Source organism: Pinus tabuliformis, chromosome 8 (genome assembly GCF_031772625.1).
Source record: "Pinus tabuliformis cultivar Carrire ecotype Pingquan chromosome 8, CPIR1, whole genome shotgun sequence".
In the NCBI taxonomy this organism is placed as follows: Eukaryota; Viridiplantae; Streptophyta; class Pinopsida; order Pinales; family Pinaceae; genus Pinus; species Pinus tabuliformis.
In genome coordinates, this window is record NC_142294.1 from 390,602,507 (window position 1) to 390,616,585 (window position 14,079).

General features: G+C 37.8%; 1 protein-coding gene across 1 annotated transcript in view; it reads right to left on the reverse strand.

Annotated features, from left to right (window-relative positions):
- The window catches only part of LOC149235731 (homogentisate phytyltransferase 1, chloroplastic-like), a 113,520-nt gene that overhangs the window by 98,735 nt on the left and 706 nt on the right, over positions 1-14,079 (reverse strand). The window lies entirely within an intron of this gene.

Below are 14,079 nucleotides of genomic sequence, written 5' to 3' on the forward strand. Positions count from 1 at the left end.
GGACTGAGAAAATCTCATTAGGAGGAGCACGTAGGTGGAAATTAAGGAAACAATCCTTGAAAGTTTGTCGCTAAAGGTGAATTTATGACACAATTATGGAGGGAACGGTTGGATTTGAATTTGAAAATCGCTATAAGTATGTCATGTTGGTCTGCAAAGAAACACTTTGTTGCCTAAGAATTTCTTGCATGCACCGATAAGATTGGGAGGGTTTTTTCAAGAACCCAGGGCTAAAACATTACTCTGATACATTGCGCCGAGTTTCTTTGGAGAGGATAGCTGAGCCTATGAGTTCTAAGGCCATGGTGTCTAAGGCCCCAGCTTCGGAAGCTGCAGGCATAGAAACTACACCAGAAGTACCTACAGTGCCAAGGTCGCCTAGGCTAAATCAGTCTACTTCTAAGCCAAAGAAAAAGAAACCGATCGTAGAACCACTGCGCCATTCACCCAGAAAGCATCTGCAGGAGGTACGGCAGAAGGGAAAAATGGACAAGAAAAATAAACCTTTTGTTCCCCTAGATCTAGACAAAGAGGAACTCCGCCAAGGGATTGATGAGTTGGATGCCGAGGATGTTGAACCAATCATTATTCTTCCGGCATATGTGCCTCCATGAAGAGGACAAAAGAAGGTGACCAAAGACCCTGATGCCAACAAATTTTCAATTGCTACGCCACTACTCCTAGTTGAAGTTCCATTTGAGGGTACGCTCTTAGCATGCATACTAACATTAAATATGGAAGACTAGGACCTCGCTGACTAGGAAAAATTCCCGCATTTAGAAAAAAATTAGTATATGTCCCGCATATACTATGAAGATACAGGGGTCACAAAGTTGGAACAAATGAAATGGGTCTGAGGAGTTCAGTTGGTGGGACTATTACACATGCTATTTGTACCCAATTTTCATCGATCCAACATCAATATGGTGTGTGTGTGTGCTAGTTGCTGACATTAGTGCATGATGGGTGTTTATGGATAGGTGAGCCTATCCCCATCACGGATATGGTAATCCATCAGATTACTAAGCTACCATATAAAGGAGCAGACTTGGAAAATGAGTTTGCAGGCAAAACCAAGGAAAGACAACTTGTAGACTGAATGAAGACCGAGTTTGGGATTGTAAAGGAAAAGCGTGGATATTCTATCCACTCCATAAATGACCAGGCAGTATAGTTTGTAGTGCAGATCCTAGAAGGAAAGATCATGTAGAAGTGTTGCACGGATGAAGTGCCCACACCAGTCATTTCTTTATCATCGCAGTGTGCGAACGGGGCCTAATATAACTAGGTTCAGTATCTATGTAGATAATTTTTGGCAAACTATCACAAGATGCAAGAAGAGAGAAAGTCGTTCCACTATGCTTGGATCTTATTGTTAATCGTTTTGGTGGCATGGAGGCTCTCGAAGGAAAGTAAGTTCCCTCTGTTGAATGAGACCCTTCCAAAGGTAGGGAAGTTCGCTTCGTTGTGGCAAACGAAAGATGCGGAACAAAGTATAGAATCCAAGGTTTTCTTGGGTATTCATGGAGATGGACATCCAAATGGCTATAAACTAGAGGCTAAGTTTATCTCCCACCTTGTTCAAGTAGATGATATCCTTCGCAAAGTTTAAGGAAAACTTTCACAATGTCTGGATCTGTGTGAGGAGAGACCCTCAAGAGGCATGGCACAAGATGCCTTGCTTAGTGACTGACACAGATGTACAGGAGCTTGTGGGTGGATGGCTAGCAGAGTGGTGTGAACCTACCTAGTTAGATGCTAGGACAAGCAAAGTAGGAGAAAGATCCTTCACACATACCTCTGCTATGAAAAAGAAGAAAGAAAAAGAACAGGCAGTCGCGCAGGAGAAGGCTGCCCAAAAGAAGAAAAAAGAAGTTGCTGCTAAGGTATATGCGGAGGAAGAGTGGGCTATGAAGGAGCGCGCTGCTAAATAGCAGGCTGAGAAGGAAAAAAAAGATACTGAAGCAAGCAAAAAATCAGCTTCACAGCACACTGATAAGCAAGAGATATCGACACAGGGCGACAATGGGGGTGAGGATGAGCCCGCCCCCTTTAAATTCTAGAAGCGCACCAAAGAGACAACAACTTGTCTATGAAAGAAGCGGAAGTAAGATAAACAATCACATGTGGTCCCTCTTGTGCTAACAGAGGGCGATTTAGATGAGATTGGCAACAAGGTTCATGATACCACATCCGAGATATGGTCGCACTTTGAGCAGCAGTATATGAAGATAATAGGGAGTGTCTAGAAGGATCTACGCGAGATGTAGATCCAAGCCAGTAGGATCCAGGCGAGCATTGGGCAAGCGAGTGTGGTGCAAGCGATCCTGACTCAAGCGAGCATGAGTTTTCCAGAAGTAGAACAGGCAATGGACCTAAGGATCATTCCTTTTCTTGTTACTAGATAACTACGAAGATGACAACACACTATTAAAGATCAAGGATATTGGGATCAATGTGGTTGCGTTGCCACTCCAGACCCTCAACGCATTGCATCAGGGGGTCTCACATGAGTTGCAGATCAGGGAGTAGCGTGCCCTTGTGGTCCTCAGTGATTGTAAATTCAACAATGCACATATGTATGAGGAGGAGACACAGGTGCTAAAGGAGAAAGAGGAAATGCAAGCGTGAAGCATAAACCTTGAGTCAGTAATCGAAAAAGGCTGTCAAATAGTTCTATAATTTCATATCCAAACGATGAACATGCCGAGATGAAAGTCATAAAATTAGCTGCTACATAATGCAACGCTAAAGATGAGTTCAGGGTTCCAGATGAAGATATTTGAACTCCATCTCAAGCTCCAACCAACCACACCGCTAGAAGTTTGAGAAAAAAGAGGTGCATCCATAAAAGAATCAATGGGTCAACTAGATGTCGCAGTTCATGGTTGTGACCGGCTATTCAATCAGGCAATGGGCCTATGGGATACATGGCAGGAGGACCTTAACCTACAATAGTTGACCACAAAGATCAGGGATGTGCAACAAAAATATGATGAAATCAGTATGACTGCATTAACGTTGGCACCCGTCCTGGCTTCGTGATCTTGTAGGAAGGCAAGGTGATTCGGATGCAGATCCAAGAGTTACAGAAAAAGTAGTCCCTACTAAGAGATCGACTTCAGCCTTGGACAGAGAAATCCAGCCAACATTCACAAAATATTCATGAGAAACTGAAGGCCATGCAACAGACCCAGTGAATTATGTGACTTGCAGTGGAGGGGCCAACCACAGAGAAATTGATCTAGGAGGTAAAACAAGTAGCAGAACAGAGTACCATGGAGTTTCAAACATTGACCAAAGCATTAAGCGAAATCTGCCAAAAAGTGGAACAACCAGCTGAGTGACTCGAGGGTGAGTCACGATATTTGTGTTGGGGACCCGTTGGGATGGGGTCCTGAGGGGTAGAATTGAATTAATTTAGTCATTTTTTGTAGATAATTTTGTAAAGGATGTAAAATATCCGCAAAATATGGATGCAGAGCACGTAGCTAGTCAAGAGTTAGAGGGGCCTTAGCCCCTTGTTTGGGTAAGTGATAGGTGGTTTTGAAGACTCACCCATGAGTCGGGGGGCATGGTATTGTATTAGAAAAATCTATAAATAGTTGAGTCATAGCGATTCTTAGAGATAAATTTGGATAGATAAGAATAAAAGTATGAATGAATGAATGATGTTGTAAGGGTTTGATAGATAGGAAGGTCTATTCCTATCAGTAGTGAAAGAAAGGCTCTGTAGCCGAGTGCACAGAGGCCTAGAAGAGTCCACAACTAAGTGAGTGGACCCTTGCAGCCATGTGTGCAGGGTAGTAGAAGTCTGTACTGTGAAGAATCTAATTAATAAAGACTGATTTTGGGTTGGAAATACTTGCATCTGTGATTTATCTATTTATCTCACTCTGAATATTGTTTTCTTGAATTAATGTGTCTTATCTGCGTGAAGCAGGTTAGTTGAACATGTTTATGCTTAACAAGCTGGTTGAATGATATTTGAAAAGATCTAAATCTAGTTTGGGTTAGTTTCAGATAAGGAAGATAGGTCTGCACGATAGTATATCTAGATCTTAGAAGCCCTAGAAGACCTATTTAGTTGCGTGAAAGTAGCATACATATCTTATTTAGGCCTGACTAAATTCCATTGCCTGATCCTATGAAGAATTGAAGGTAGTTAGGGCTGAATTAGCAGTCTTAACTCTATCGGAAGGTCAAATCTACACAAAATCTGATCCAAGGCCATGAAAGACATCACACTAGTCTCTGGATGCAGAAACTTGGTTCTTGTATCCCCCAATACTGCTTCGGTTGAGACTACAACCTGCACTACGTAGGTTATTGTTGAAAGGGCCAGCAATGTAGGGTTTTGTTGTTTAGCACAATTAACTTTGAACTTGAGTCAAGACCCCCTAAGCCAACAATTCCCTTGAGAGGGAGCTTTAGTTGCATGGAGAAGAGGATATTTTATCTCCAAAGGAAGAAAATCAAGATGGTGTGGAGTATCCACATGCAAAGGAATAGAGAGAGGAAGTAGCCACTCATGCAAAGAATTCCAAATATGGAAGGAAGTGCACCAAAGGGGCTCACATATTGATGCATGATGCTAAAGAGAATGTGGGAGTACCCACATCACAATGCTGGAAGAGGAGGTCACCATATCGAATCACTAGGTATATGGCTATGATGAGCCAGACTATGGAGATTGAGCCATACTCATTCGAGGAAGTAGTGCAACAAATAGTATGGGTTGATGCCTTGGTTGAGGAGGATGACTCCATTATCAAAAACAATGTTTCAGAAGAGGTCCCAAGGCCAACAAACAAGTTAGTGGTGAGTTTCAAATGGCTTTATAAGGTAAAGCAAGCAATAGCTGGGAGTGTGGAGAAACACAAGGACAATTTTGTGGCCAAAGGGTTCTCTTGGGTGGAGGGAATTGATTAAGAGGATACCTTTGATCTATTAGCAAGGTACTCTTCAATCATATATATCCTAGCACTTTTAGCATAGATGGGATAGAAGATACATTAGATGGATTTGAAGAAAACATTCCTTAATGGTGTGATTGAGGAAGAGGTGTACATTGAGAAGCCATAAGAATTTGAGACCTTCAATAGAGAGTCACATGTGTGCAGACTCAAGAAAGCATTGTATGGATTGAAACAAGCACCCTGTGCTTGCTACACTTGGATTGACAGCCATTTCACCAGGTTGGGCTTCACCAAAAGTGAAGCAGATGCAAAGCTTTACCATATTGTGGTTGAAGGTAAATTGTTGATTATAGTATTATATGTCAATGATTTAATTCTAACAGGTGATGAGAAGTTGGTAAAATCTTACAAATAGGATCTTGCAAGAGAATTTGAGATGAAGGGCCTAGGGCAAATGCATTATTTCCTTGGTATGGAAGTATGGCAAGGAGATGAGGAACTTATTGTCTCTGAGAGAAAGTATGCCAACAAGATACTGAAGAAGCTCCACATTGAGAGAAACAAACCCATGGAGATTCCTCTAGAAGGGAATTGGAGGAAGGAAGATGCCACTTCAAGTGAAGTAGTGGAGACTACTATTTACAGGTAGCTTGTGGGTTCACTTATGTATTTGGTGAACACACGATCAAACATATGTTTTTCAGTGAACCAACTTAGTCAAGAAATGGTTAAGCCAACCAAACTCTATTGGAAGGAAGCTAAATATGTGTTGAGATACCTCAGAGGCACCACACATTTTCGTCTTTGGTGTGAACAGACATAGGGAGTGAAGCTTCAAGGCTTCGCAGATGCAAATTGGGAAGGGAGTCCATCCAATAGGAAGAGCACATTAGGGGGAATCTTCAGTATTGGGTCAACAACAATTTCTTGCTACAATATGAAGTAGAGATCAGTTGCACTCAGTTAAGCAGAATCAAAGTACATGGCTTCTAGTCAAGCAACTTGTGAGGTTATCTGGCTAAGGAAGACCCTTGTTGGGTTACTAGGTTAGCAAATGGATCCTACAGTGACTTACTATGACAAACAAAGTTGTATCAAACTCTCTGAGAATTCAGTTTTTCGACATTCGATATCACCATCTATGAGATTGTGTGCAAAGGAGAATCATGTTGCTGGAGTACATTCCTATAGAGGAACAAGATGTATATATTTTGACAAAGGCATTGTCAATATGAAAATTTGAGTTTCATAGAGGCAGGATCGGGGTAGCATATAATCCCCTTCTTGTTGAGAGGGAGAGTTGAAAATGCAACAATAAAATCCTAATTTAATTTTGTCCTTGAATTAAATTAGGAATAAAATTGTAATTCCACATCTCATGACAACTTGTATTAGTTAACTAAGTTAATGTGACTTATTTGGATCCGTTAATTCAATTTGAGGGTCTAACTTGAGTCATGTAGAGTGTCTCCTACATTACAGGAGCCTTGATTGAGTTGATTTTGAGTTGTAATTAATTAATTCAGTTAGTTAAAGTCAGTTAAACTACTTCCAAATGTTGGAGGAACTAGTGGGAGGTCTAGTAGTGTGGTGCTACCTATGGTGACCAACCAATTAACTGATGATTCACTCATAAATAACTCATGCATGTCAGATCTAAGAGTTATTCAGTTGATATTGGAGTTTAGGGACAATGTACTATCAGTTGTATAATCATCGGAATTATACAGGTGGTGCATGCAATAAGAGGAAGGCCTATGAGGATTGCGTAATTCCAATTGAGAAATTTCCCTAATTAATAGGGGGCTAATTCCCAAGGAAACAATGCAGGGAAATAGGGAATTGGGAAAGCAAAAAGTTGGTTAAGTATTGGCCTAGACTTCTCTAGGAAACAATGAGATAGATAGAGATAGTGCAGAGGTTTCTCGGGTTTGAGCAAAACATTGTAATCTTCTCATATTTTCTAACTAATGTAGTATATAGATAGCAAGGGTTTTTAGTTATGGATTTCCTGAGGAAATCATTGTGTAAAGTGTTCATTGAATTCTTTCTCATGTATGCTTCATGATTATTTAATTGTTTCCGTTGACGAGTAGAGTAGATTTAAGTCTATTGTTTTAGTAAATTAGAATTAACAGTTTGAATAGACAAGGAATTTCTACAGTAGCCCAGGAGGGGAAAACTTCGTCATTAATTTTTGGTGCTTTGTTGCTAATTATTGTCCATTTTAACTATTAAAAACCTGCAAAATTTACTTTAGATTGTGTTAATATGCAATCACGGTCCATTTCCTAAAATACATAAACTAACTTGCAAAACATTTTATGAAACCTTCAATTTTAATTTCAGATGAGCTTGGTATCAAAGCATGGTTTTTGTGAAGGTTTGATAGAATTTGCAAGTGTTTTTTTTGAATGATTACAAGGTCTAAATTGAGAAGAGGATAAGGAGTACTTGTAGAACCAAACCCTCAAATTGGCTTAAGAAGGCCATAAATTACTTCACAAGTCATGGCACATGAAGAAAGACAAGAACTTTTGTCTAAGGATGAGAGAGGTTTTAAAAATGATTTCTACGATATGTTTGAGATGGTGAAAGTGTTGTACAATGAGAGAAAAAAAGGTTACAAGGATAAAGTTCTAATCAACCAAAAGGTAATGGTTAATGAGAGCAAGCCTCCACCTCCACCTACTCATTCAACTCCATCTACACCTCCATCCTCAACTCCTTCTTCACCTCCTTCATCTCATAGACCTACTCCTCCTCCATCTCCAAAAGGACATGCTAATTATCCTTTGATTAAGTTTGATGTCAAGTTTGAATTTCCTATGTACAATAGGGAAGTAAATGCCAAAAAGTTTGATAATTGGGTTTGTCAAATTGAATTTTATTGCAGGATTCAAAAGATTTATGATGATGTCACAAAGATCCAACTTTCTTCTCTTCTCTTGGAAGGTGCATCTCTCATCTAGTGAGAGGACGTAAATCAAGAAGATTTGAAGAAAAGTGGTAAAATTATGTCTTCTTGGAATGATTTTATAGTTGCATTAAGAAGGGAATTTTATCCATTTTCTTACACGCAAAAAGAAACTATGGATTATCAAAATTTTAGACAAGCTAAAGATCAGAGTCTCCAAAGTTACACACAAGAATTTAGAAGAAGATATTTAATCTTGGGTGTTCATTTAACTTCACAAGATACTCTCATTAAGTATATATGTGGATTACATATTTATTTGACACCCACTACACTTATGTTTAATCCCACCAATCTAGATGAAATATGTGTCCAGGCAACTCATTTAGAATCAAGATACAATAATGTTTCTCAAGGTACCACCAAGAAACCTTTTAAATCTGGGGACAAAGGAAAGGGGAAGTTTAATGGAAAAGGAAAAAAATAATTCTACTGTCAATGAGGGAGAGAAACTTACCTATAAATATTGTTCAAAACATGGTCATGATGAAGACCATTGTTGGAAATTACATCCAAAATTGAGACCAAAGAAGTTCAGTAACAAGGGGAAACAAAAGATTGTTGTTATGCCTCAACAAGATCTAGGATTTGATTCAGATGATGAAACCAAAATCAATGCCATGGGAATGAAAGGTATAACTTCTAATGCAAGTAATAGTTCTTCTAGTAAGCCTATTGAATCTCAAAATTATAAAGAAAGAAGTGATATTTTCCATATCAGGGTAATTACAAAACATACAAAGGTTGATACATGATTTGATAGTGCATCCCAAGTCAATCTTATCTCTGAAGCAATTGTCAAGAAACTTAATTTAGAAACTACACCTCATGTAAAACCTTACTGTTTAGGTTGGGTATGTGATGATGTTCAACTACAAGTGATAGTAAAATGTAAAATCAAATTTTCCATCATTGCTAATTTTATAGAGAGGTAGAGCTCGATGTGATACCACTTGATATTTGTGGGATTGTTTTAGGGAGTCCATACTTGTATGACCAAAAAGCCATATTCAATCGTCAAGATAAAAAATATCATATTTTTAAAGATGGACTTGAGTATATTGGCAAAGCACATTGCCAGAAGATGAACTTATCTCTTGTTAGTGATGATCAGATGAAAAGGCTTGTAAATACTAGTAAGATTTTGTGTTGTTGATGATTAAAGCTAAAGATACTGTTGAATATGAAGCTTTCATAGGATGTGATTCTAAACTCAAGCATGAATCGGTTGAAGTTGTTAACACTTATGACAAGATGTTTCAGGAACCTGAAGGGTTACCTCCAAAAAGAGAAATCCAACATGAGATTCAATTGCAGTAGGATGCACCATTTCCGAATACTGGCATGTATAGATTGTCAGTTTTGGAGAATGCGGAAACTGAGAAGAAAATTCAAGAGTTGGTTGAAAAAGGGGTCATTAGGCCTAGTAAATCTCCTTATGGGTCTCCTATTATTTTGGTTCCGAAGAAAGATGGTACATGGTGCATGTGTTTTGATTTCCGAGATTTGAACAAGATCACGGTAAAAAATCACTATCCTCTTCCTCGCATTCATGATTTGCAGGATCAGTTAAAGGAATTTTTTTATTTTACTAAGTTAGATTTGAGAAGCAATTATCATCAGATAATGATTGTTGAAGATGATATTTGGAAAAAATATTTCAAGACTAAACAAGGTTTGTTTGAATGGGTAGTTATGTCCTTTTGGCTTTGCAATGCACCTGTCACATTCATGAGAGTTTTGAATGATGTATTGCGACCATTCCTTAATTATTTTTTTGATAATATACTTATATGATATTATGCTTTTCAGTAAGACTCATGAACAGCATGTCAAGCATGTGAAACAAGCTCTAGATGTCCTGAAAAAGGGAAATTTGTATCTGAAGATGCCTAAATGTGAATTTGGGAAAACCTGTTTGGTTTATTTGGGTCATATTGTAGGAGGTGTTAAATTGAAGATTGATCCCTCCAAAGTCAATGTAATTGTGAATTGGCCTAAACCTAACAATGTAACAAAAGTTAGGATACTTTTTGGAGGATCCTAATATTGGAGAAAATTTCTCGCTAATTTCTCATTCATTGCAGCACCATTACATGTTTTGACAAGCGTGAAGTAGCTATTTCAGTAAGGAGGCAAGCAACAAAAAGCCTTTGACACTTTGAAATAGAAAACCAGTACAACACCACTTCTAGCATTTCCATATCTTAAGCAACCATTTGAAATTCAAACCAACGCAAGCGAATATGATATGGGAGCAGTTTTGAGGCGACATGATAAGCCAATATGTTATCATTCTTGAAACCTTTACCAATGTAGTAATTAATTTTCTAACTTATGATAAAGAGTTGCATTCTTTGGTACACAATGTGAATAAATGGAAGAATTATTTGATGGGTGAACAAATGATTATTCATATTGACCATAAACCTTTGTAATATTTACAATTGCAAACCAAGCTAGAACAAGCTAGAAATTTCAGATGGATGTGATTCCTACATCAATTTCATTTGGTAATCAGGTATAAGAACGATATATACAACAAAGTTGCAGATATGTTGTCAAGGCCTATTGTTATTACATCTATTATTCTTAAGCATAAATCAATCATGCATGAAATTTATATTGAACAGTATGCTCAAGATGAATATTTTATAGATGTTTATGTGACTTTGCGTCAAGAAAATCATGTTTAAGAGTTGGATTATCATTTTCATAACAAGTCATTGTATCATCTTGGAAAGTTATGTGTTCCACAAGGTAAAAGATTCAATGTCATAATGGAAGCCCACACTTCTCTTATTACTAATCACTTTGGTGTACGAAAAACAATTGCTCAATTATAGAGGAACTGTTATTAGCCTCACATGAATGAAATTGTATCAAGATATGTAAAAGGATGTGGTATGTATGCTACTAGCAAGCCAAGCAATAGGAAATTGGGTTTGTGCAATCCACTTCCTATCCCTTCTCGTCCTTGGGAAAGTATTTCTGTGGATTTTGTTGGAGGACTATCAATGTCTAGGAAAGGTCATGATTATTTATATGTTGTAGTGGATTGTTTTAGAAAAATGTGCATGTTCATGCCATGTAAGAAACATGTTATAATTGAACATACCATAAAGATGTTCTTCCAAAATGTATGGGTTCATTTTGGGTTACCTACTTCGATTATTTCTGATCGATATTCTCGATTTATCGGGAAGTTTTGGTCAATTTTATGGGAACTCATGGACACAAAGTTGAAGAAGAGCACAACATTTCATCCACAAACTGACCGCTAGAAAAAAGTAGTAAACAGAACACTAGTGCATCTCCTTCGAGGCTATTGTGGTAAGCATGCTAAACTTTGGGATGATCATTTTCATTACAATCAACATGCCTACAATCATGCCAAGCATTCATCTACACAAGTACCTACATTTGAAGCTTGTTTGGGTTATTTACCAAAATCTCCTTTGGATTTCATCTTTGGTAAAGATATTGTAGTAGATGGACATAATGATGTGGAAAAATCCAAGCATTTCATTGAACAAATTCAGCTAGTGCATCAAAGGGTACAAGAACAACCAAAGAAAAGCAAATCCAAGTACAAAGCAAGACATAATAACAAGTTGATCATGATTTCCAAGTGGGAGATAAATTTTGGTTGGACATTAGCAAGGAAAGACTGCAAGGTGAAGGTAAAAAGCTCAATTCAATCATATATGGTCCTTTTAAAATCTTGGAGAAGATTGGTAACAATGTTTTCAGATTAGATTTGTCACCTTACATGCAAATTTATTCTGTTGTGAATGTAGAAAACTTGAGGTTGTATGAGCCTCCTATGATTATTGATCAAGAACATAATGCTCGGATTCCATCTATAGAATATTTTTCTCCCGAATTCTTGACAGGAGGATAAGGAATTCACGTAGAGGCAATGTGGAGTATCTTTGAGTGCGGCTCAAAGGTACCACTCGAAGAAAAGCAAGGTGGATAGAGATCGAGAAAGTGAGGGAGTTGTGCCCTCACTTACCTGCTAAGTAAAAATAGAATTTTGGTGGTCCAAAAGCTTCCAGCAGGGAGGAATGATCTAAGGATAAAAAATATGTTAAAAAATGAAAATGCTCAAAATCTCTCGAATTCAGTGCCAAATCGTAGATCTCATCATTCTGATTCCAATGACACTTGACTCGCCTCAATCTGACATCATATGAGGAAGTTGTCACGTTTAAAAGGTTTTGGCAAACAACAAAAAGCCAACTTGTAGGGTTCACTTGGGAGTGTACAGATTCCATATGGTAGTCTGTATGATGACATCATGATGACATCATTTATTGATTGTGCAACATGGGAGCTAATCAAAACTTGACATGTGGACCAGTCGTACGGGGGACACTTGGCGCATCATTATTGGTTAGAGGTTGTTTGAGATGGGATAATCACAGAGTAACACGTGGCCCAATCCCAGGGCACTACATGACACTCCAGATGAGGCCAAGATTTGTTTAGGTCAACCAAACAACAACCACATGATTCGAACATATAACCTTTCGTCTACCAAACCAATGCCCTACCGGTGCACCACAAGTGCCGCTTATTAAACATGGTTGGCGGGTAATATTTAAAGGTTTTCGGTTTTTGTGTTGGCAGTAACAATGAGGCGACAAACCAACCTGTCGGGCCTGATGCTTGGTTACATTTTCCACTCCGTGACCAAATGCATAGGAGAAGGGTGTTGGCTCGCAGTTACATGGGATGCATGTGACCACAGGCAGAGGTTACGGAGGGGCGGGGTGCGTGACACCTTGCCCACGTCCCAGGCACAATCATATCAACCACCATGAGACCGAGATCAGTGCCAACGAGGCGCGTGGCCTATGGTTTTCCCCCCCGGTCACTGGTGTTGCCATATGACTGATAGGGGGAGCATTGAATTTGGTGCTAGGGGCTCAACCCAATAAAAACAATTTAATTTGTATAATTAATTAAATCACCAAACTCACAAGTGTTCAAGGGTCAAACCTGAGACCTACGGATTACAAACTATATGCCTTAACAATACACCAATGAACCAATATGTGGCTAGTTTTGAAGAGTGGGCAATTTTGTAGAACATTTTACAGACAGTTTGAAGAAGGAGGCATATCCTGACCATTTTTTAGCTTTTTTGAGCCCAAGAAGAGCCTACACAAAGGTTTTTGGGCATTCTAGATGCAATGAAATCATTATTTTTGTAAGTTCAGCATTGTATGATGATGCATTTGAACATTTGTGCATATAATAAAAAGTGCCACCATTGGAAGTCGGACCTTGGCATCATTATTTTTGTAAGTTCAGCATTGTATGATGATGTATTTGAACATTTGTGCATATAATAGAAAGAGCCACCATCGGAAGTTGGACCTGGAGACGTAGCCCAAGAAGGGTGAACTCCGTCATAAATTTGTTATGTTTTGATGCTGCTTATTGTCCATTTTAATTGTTAAAAATTTGCAAAATTTACTTTAATTTGTACGCTTTTATAGTCATGATCCATTGCCTAAAAGACATAAACTATATTGGGTATAATAAATTATACTATTTCTTATCACATACTAATGGCCTTTCTTATCACATAATAATGGCAAGAATATCTAATTTAGGAAATGTCTATTCTAAGGGGTTTATGGTTATAAATTAACGAGTAAAAAGAAAACAAGTTAATCAATTTTGGGTATGGTTATAAATTAACCAGTAAAAAGTCAACAAGGTAATCAATTTTGGGTAGAGTTTGAACATGTTTAGGATATTTTAAAACATTTATAAAAGGATTAATTAAAAAAAAATTGGTCTTACATAGATATCTAGAGTTTTTGAAGTGTTTTAAGAGTAGCATAAGGAGTTATATGATATACTAAGGTAAATAAAGTTTGTATGAAATTAAATGGATTTCCAATGAAGTATAAATCAATTTATTATATGTAAAAAACAAGTACATTCTTTTAAGCTTTTAATTCAAAATATATGTTATATAAAAAAATTTAAGACTTTTTATTTGGTTATTAAGTTAGAAAAGATATATATGTATTATGATAGTTTTTATAAAAAAAAAATATCTAAAATTTAGGAGATGGTATTTCTTTATGAATTTGTCAAGCTTGTCTATACCTTGCTCATGTTCTATCAAGAGCTTCCTAAGACCTATATCTTTGTCTTCTT